The sequence below is a fragment of the Giraffa tippelskirchi genome, chromosome 9 (genome assembly GCF_054371585.1).
Source record: "Giraffa tippelskirchi isolate mGirTip1 chromosome 9, T2T-mGirTip1v1.2.pri, whole genome shotgun sequence".
Lineage (NCBI taxonomy): Eukaryota > Metazoa > Chordata > Mammalia > Artiodactyla > Giraffidae > Giraffa > Giraffa tippelskirchi.
The window spans coordinates 143,485,608-143,492,400 of record NC_137283.1 but is presented as its reverse complement, the minus strand read 5'-3'; the positions used below and the strand labels follow the sequence as shown (position 1 = coordinate 143,492,400).

At 39.3% G+C, this 6,793-nt stretch overlaps 1 non-coding gene across 1 annotated transcript; it reads right to left on the bottom strand.

Annotated features, from left to right (window-relative positions):
• Window positions 1–4,718: 4,718 nt before the first annotated feature.
• TRNAC-GCA (transfer RNA cysteine (anticodon GCA)) lies at window positions 4,719–4,789 on the bottom strand. Its single transcript has one exon. It is a non-coding gene; the product is annotated as a tRNA-Cys (tRNA).
• Window positions 4,790–6,793: the final 2,004 nt, after the last annotated feature.

Below are 6,793 nucleotides of genomic sequence, written 5' to 3'. Positions count from 1 at the left end.
GATAGTAGTGGCTTCAGCTTGGAAATGATGACACAGTTATCTTTGTCTGATAGCCACTCATCACGAGAACAAGAAGTGAGTTTTGCAAGATAATAGAACCTGAGCTCAATGTGCAAAATCAATTGTATTTTTATATACAAGCAATAAACAATCAGAAATTGAAACTTAAAAACACTATTTACAATAGCATAAAATTATGAACTAATTAGTGGTGAATCTAACAAAAGATGTGCACACTCCACACTTAAAACCACAAAATATTCATGAGATAAATTAAAGGTATCTAGATAAATGTAGAGATATACCTTGTTCATGTCTTAGAAGACTCAATATTGTTAACATGCTTATTCTCTCATAATTGATCTACAGATTCCAAATATCCCAATCAAAATTCCAGAATGCTATTCCATAGATTGACAATTCGATTCTAAAATTCATATGCAAAGGCAAAGGGTCAAGAATAAATAAAAGAAATCTGAAAATGAAATTAAAACTATGATTAGATACCTATTAAATGGGCTAAAATTAAAAAGACTGACCATACCAAGCATTGGCAAACATATGGAAAATGAGCACTCTCATTAGCTCCTGGTGGGCATATAATATGGTTTGGTTTTTTTGGGAAAGTCATCAGTTCCCAAAAAAGATACATGTACACCTTCTATGTGATCCAGACATTTCCTTGTATTACTTATGAGAAAAGTGAATGTTTGCTCATACAAATAGTTATACACAAATGTCCAGAGCATTTATGATCATCCTAGACTAGAAATAATTCAAATTTCCATCTATAATGAATGGGTGAACAATTATGGTTTATCCACAAAAAAGAAAACTACTTGGTAATAAAAAGTAATGAACTATGGACACATGCAGTGACATTGATGAATCACAAAATAATTATGCTGAGTAAGAGAAGAATATATACTATCGTTTATATAAAATTCTAGAAAATGCAAACTAATCTCTAGTGACAGAAAGGAAGTCAGTGGATGCTTGGGCTTGGGGTCATTCAAAGGATGGAACAGACCATAAAGGATGACTGGACACTTTGGGGGTTCTACATGTGTCAAAACTTTAAAATTGTATAAATTTTTGTATATAATTGTACAAAAATTTTAAATTGTACATTTTAAATGTATGTAGTTGATTCCACATCATATATATCTTAAATTATGAGGCATGTGTGCTTGCAAAAGTAAATTAAAGACTATAATAAAGCATTTTAGAATTTAAAAACAAAAAGTGACTATTGAAAAACTTTCTTATGATTATATTTATTTCATTTTTTCTTAAAAATTAATAAGTGAAATAAAGAGAACTCTTTTTACAGAAGAAAATTCTAAGAAGATTTGGTTATCTTACTAGTTCCTGGGTAGGTGTTTTTACCTTTAAGGTAGTTGGAACTAAGCATTTACCTCCAAAGTTTATTCACAGTAAGTTGTATTTAGGCTAATTTCTCATATACTCCCACAAATTGCTAAAAGCTTTATTGCTTCTTCACCTCTGATTCTTGCTGAAATCTTATTGCTTGCAACAACTATGATCAGAGTCAAGTACAACTAAGTGAGATGAAGTCATGCACTGTTTCAATAAACGTCCTTATTTCACTGCTAATTGTCTGAAGACAATTTTCAAATTTAACAATAACTTCTTTGTGGTTGGATCATCTTTAATCATTTATAATATAGAAATAAGAAAAAAAAGTCCAATCTCTTTAGCCTCGGTTTTCTATCAAAATGAAAAATGGCATATAAAATGTACTTTTGCAAATCGCCAAGCATCACTCAACCAATGGTTTTTAATCACTGTTATCCCTTTATTATTGCATCTCAATGAATGCCCTTCCATCTGTCTATAAGCATCACTCTCCTAGGTGTCTGTTTCTCGAAAAAGAGAACTAATAAACTTCCCAAGGTAAAGAAAAATCAAACAAAACAAAAAACAACTAGTAAGTGAAGAAACTGGGCTTCAAACCTTCTCTGTCTGATACCAAAGTCTGCGTGTCACCATTTCAGTGTTCTGCTCCCTACAAACGCCAGTCAGGGTCCCTGAAATATAGTAGATTCTTATAGTAGGTACTCAGTAAATATTTCTGGAGTTGAATAGAATGGAAGCTTGTATTAAGAAGAGGAGACGATTGCATTCCAATCCTTTTTTGGATGATGACATGATCTTTGTACATCTTCCTTAACAAAGAGCAACACAATTTAATTTCCCTGCAGTTTCCTGAATAATTTCTTGCTGCATTTGCTATGTATCCTTCCACTGCCAAAAAGCCAGATGTTCTTTCTTTGATCTATATTTGTTCAGTAGTTGCATTGCGCATGCTATTAATTGGTCAGTAGGGGTTCATAATATTTATTCCTTCATAATCCAAACCATACTGGGAATTCCCTGGTGGTCCAGTGGTTAAGACTCTGTGTTTCCACTGCAAACAATACTAATTCTTTGGGGGCAGAGAGCAATGATATATTTGGGCCTGAAGATTTTTTTCTGTAAAACATCATCTTCTGCTTACATTTGCCTTTCAAAAACATTAGAAATTAAAAATCTCTTTTTTATTCAAGCCTATTTTGTTGTAAACCTTAAAATCATTCTAAAAATAATTTCTTTAAAAAAAAAACCTTGCTTCTTCTTCTCATCTGAATTGTGTTCCACATCTCACTCCCTATCCAGAGAAACCAAGAAAAAATTTAATGTATGTAAACTTTCTTATATTTTACATAGCAAATATATGTGCTTGTGTATGTGTGTGACAGATTTGTGCTTATTATAAAAGTATTTTTTAGCTGATATAGGTATATGAGAGCTTCCCAGGTGGCGCTAGTGGTACAGAACTTGCCTGCCAATGCAGAAGATGTAATAGATGTTTGTTGATCCCTGGGTTGGCATGGCAACCCACTCCAGTATTCTTGCCTGGAGAATCCCATGGACAGAGGAGCCTGGTGGGCTATAGTCCATAGGGTCACAAAGAGTCAGACACAGCTGAAGCGACTTAGCATGCATGTAGCACATAGGTATATGAATAATTAAAAGATCGAATTCTCCAAAAATATTTTGGGGAAAGACCCAACATGTCATGAGTATCTACTGCTTATGTTAAGATTTTGCATGGTTTTATTACCAAAAGAGTGTGTGGGATCCGGCTACTCGTTGCTCAAAAGTCAATAAACAGGCCAGATTGGTGGAAAGGAAAGTTTGCTTTAATTCAGATGCTGGCAACTGGTCGGGGGAAGGATGGCAGATAAATCTGTCCAAAGGTCAACTCCTCCCCCACTGACAGCCAGTGGGGCAAGAGCTTTTATAGACAGACAGAGCGGCTACAGGCAGAAACAGCACAGCCAGCTCTGACAGTCATCTTCAGATTGGTCATTGGTGGTCTGACCAGCATCATCTTGGTTGTTTTAGGTACAGTTAATCTTCAGTCCCAGGGTCCGTTTGTTCCCATTTCTCTGAGGCCAATTCTCGGAATTGTGGTAGCTCATGTCCTGGGTACAGTCTTGGTCATCATGTAGTTAACTTTTCCACCGGGTGTTTTGGTGCCTAGAAGACAGCTCAGAGGATATGGCTCAAAATATTATCTATAGCCCTTGAGGAAGAACTAAAGGTCCTAGACTATATTTAATGACTACATTATTATTATTTAGTCTCCTTTGACTGTTTTCCTTTGCCTCCACATTTCTCACTTCTCTGATTAAACTTATTTGACTAAAGTTTTCCACAGACAGAAGGCAGGCAGAGGACATGATGAGGGGAAGGGTTAAGGACCATAATGTCCTGCTCCATTTCAGTATGAGAAATCCTATGAAAAATGACCAGAAAATGGAGGGTCTGAGAAATTAAGGAAATTGTCACATAGTAGTGATAGTAAGTGGCACTAGCTGGATCTTTCAATTCCAGTTGTCCTTATTTTAAAGTCCCACACTAGACTTACTGGGTTTAAAAGAGGATTCCTGTCTTGGGAAAGCTGCTACTTTCTAATGGTCCTAACACCCTCCTGAGTCCATTCAGTCAGTTCAGTTCAGTCACTCAGTCATGTCCGACTCTTTTCGACCCCATGGACTGCAGCATGCCAGGCTTCCCTGTCCATCACCATCTCCCAGAGTTTACTCAAACTCATGTCCATTGAGTCAGTGATGACATCCAACCATCTCATCCTCTGTCGTCCCCTTCTCCTCCTGCCTTCAATCTTTCCCAGCATCAGGGTCTTTTCCAAGGAGTCAGTTCTTTGCATCAGGTGGCCAAAGTATTGGAGCTTCAGCTTCAGCATCAGTCTTTTCAATGAGTATTCAGGACTGATTTCCTTTAGGATGGACTGGTTGGATCAAGTGGGACAAATTGAAAGATTGGTGGTTTAGTCACTCAGTCGTGTCCAGTTCTTGTGACTCCATAGACTATAGCCTGTCAAATTCCTCTGTCCATGGGATTTCCCAGGCAAGATTACTGAGGCAGGTAGTAATTCTCTTCTCTAGGGGAACTTCCCAACCCAGGGATCAAACTCGGGTCTCCTGCATTGCAGGCAGATTCTTTACTGACTGAGTCACCAGGGAAGCATTAGGAGATTATATATTCACTGCTGCTGATGCTGCTTAGTTGCTTCAGTCGTGTCCGATTCTGTGCGACCCTACGGACTGTAGCCCACCAGGCTCCTCTGTCGATGGGATTCTCCAGGCAAAAATACTGGAGTGGGTTGCCATGCCCTTCTCCAAGGGATCTTCCCAACCCAGGAATTGAACCTGGGTCTCCTGCATTGCAGGCAGATTCTCTACCACTGAGCCACCAGGGAAGCCCCACATATACACCATCATATGTAAAATAGATAGCTAGTGGGAAGCTGCTATATAGCACAGGGAGCTAGGCTCAGTGCTATGTAATGACCTAAAGGGATGGGATGGAGAGGTGTTGGAGGGAGGTCCATAAGGAGGGAATATATGTATATATATAGCTAATTCACTTTGTTGTACAGCAGAAACTAACACAATATTGTAAAGCAATTATACTCCAATAAAATAAAATACAGAATCAAAATTTAGTTTAGCTGTAATGTTGACCCTAGCAAGAGACAGAGCCTCCTCATCTCTTTGCTTCCTGTTACCCGTGGTGAAGTTCTGGTAAACTGGTGATCGTTGGAGCAGACCAGTGTGTGGAAACTTGTCAGGGCATCTCACAAGCTCCCTGGGGGCCCCATCCATGTCATGGTGACCACTGTGAAGTCTCTGTGATTCTATTCTGGAAAGGCAGAGTCGAAAACATGGGGAGGCAGTTAGTGGAGAGGAGACTCATTAAAAACAGAACTGGGCACAGTGACTAAAAAAACAGAAAAAAAGAAGAAGCAACAAGCAGAGAGCATAAGGATCTGAGGTCAATGATATGTTTCATTAGCTCCTCTGGGCCTCTAATGGGATATGGATTAGTTTGCTCTGTGAAGGATGGTTAGAGCAAACAGTTGGTGGTAATGTTCTCCTTGCAGAATACATTACAAAACTTGTTCTCCTGCCATAGCTGATACATCACCATTTTATAGTAAGACAAGCATAAATGACACAGTGAATTTTTTCAGGGAGGAAGCTTACAGAATAAAATTGACAAAACAACATGAGGAAAGGTATTAGACAAGTTTATAAATCCTTTCTTTTATATCGACTGTACTCTCAGGACATCATGTGTCAGTTGTTTAGTCATGTCTGACTCTTAGCATCCCCCATGGACTACGGGGGACCCACTAGGCTCCTCTGTTCATGGAATTCTCCGAGTAAGAATACTGGAGTGGGTAGCCATTCCCTTCTCCGGGGAATCTTCCCAACCCAAGGATCAAACCCAGGTCTCTTGCATTGCAGGCATATTCTTTACCATCTGAGCCACCAGGGAAGCCCAAACACATCATGCTGCTGCTGCTGTCGCTAAGTCGCTTCAGTCGTGTCCATCTCTGTGCGACCCCACAGACGGCAGCCCACCAGGCTCCGCCGTCCCTGGGATTCTCCAGGCAAGAATACTGGAGTGGGTTGCCATTTCCTTCTCCAGTGCATGCACCTAATTTCAATAATACTTTTGAGCTGTAGGACACACTAGTACAATTCCAAGTTTTTGGTTGGGAAAGTTTAGCCGATATAGACAGTTCTCAACTTAAAATGGTTTGACTTACAATTTTTCAAATTTACAGTGGTACAAAAGTGATATGCATTCAGTGGAAACTATACTTCAAATTTTGGATTTTGATCTTTTCCCAGGCTTCCCAGGTGGCACTAGTGGTAAAGAACCTGCCTGCCAATGCAGGAGACAGAAGACACTCGGGTTTGAGCCCTGGGTGGGGAAGATCTCCTGGAGAAGGGAATGGTAACTCACTCCAGTATTATTGCTAGGCTACTCCCCTGGACAGAGGAGTCTTATGGGCTACAGTCCATAGGGTTACAAAGACTCAGAAACGACTAAAGCAACTTAGCACACACACAGGGTAGTGGTGTGTAGTATGATAGCTTCTTGTGAGGCTGGGCACCTCTACAGAGCCCACAGCTCTTGGGGCTCTGTGCCATCACCAGGATAAACAACCAGTACACTTAAAGTTATTCTGGACCCATAAAATTACTCTGTTTTTCACTTTCAGTGTAGTAGTCAATACATTACCTGACATACTCAACACTTCATTATCGAACAGGGTTAATGTTAGATGACTTTGCCCAACTGTGGGCTAATGTAAGTGTTCTGAGCATGTTTAAGGTAGGCTGGGCTAAGCTATGGTGTTTGGTAGGGTAGATATATTAAATGCATTTTCCACTTAAGATATTTTCTGTTT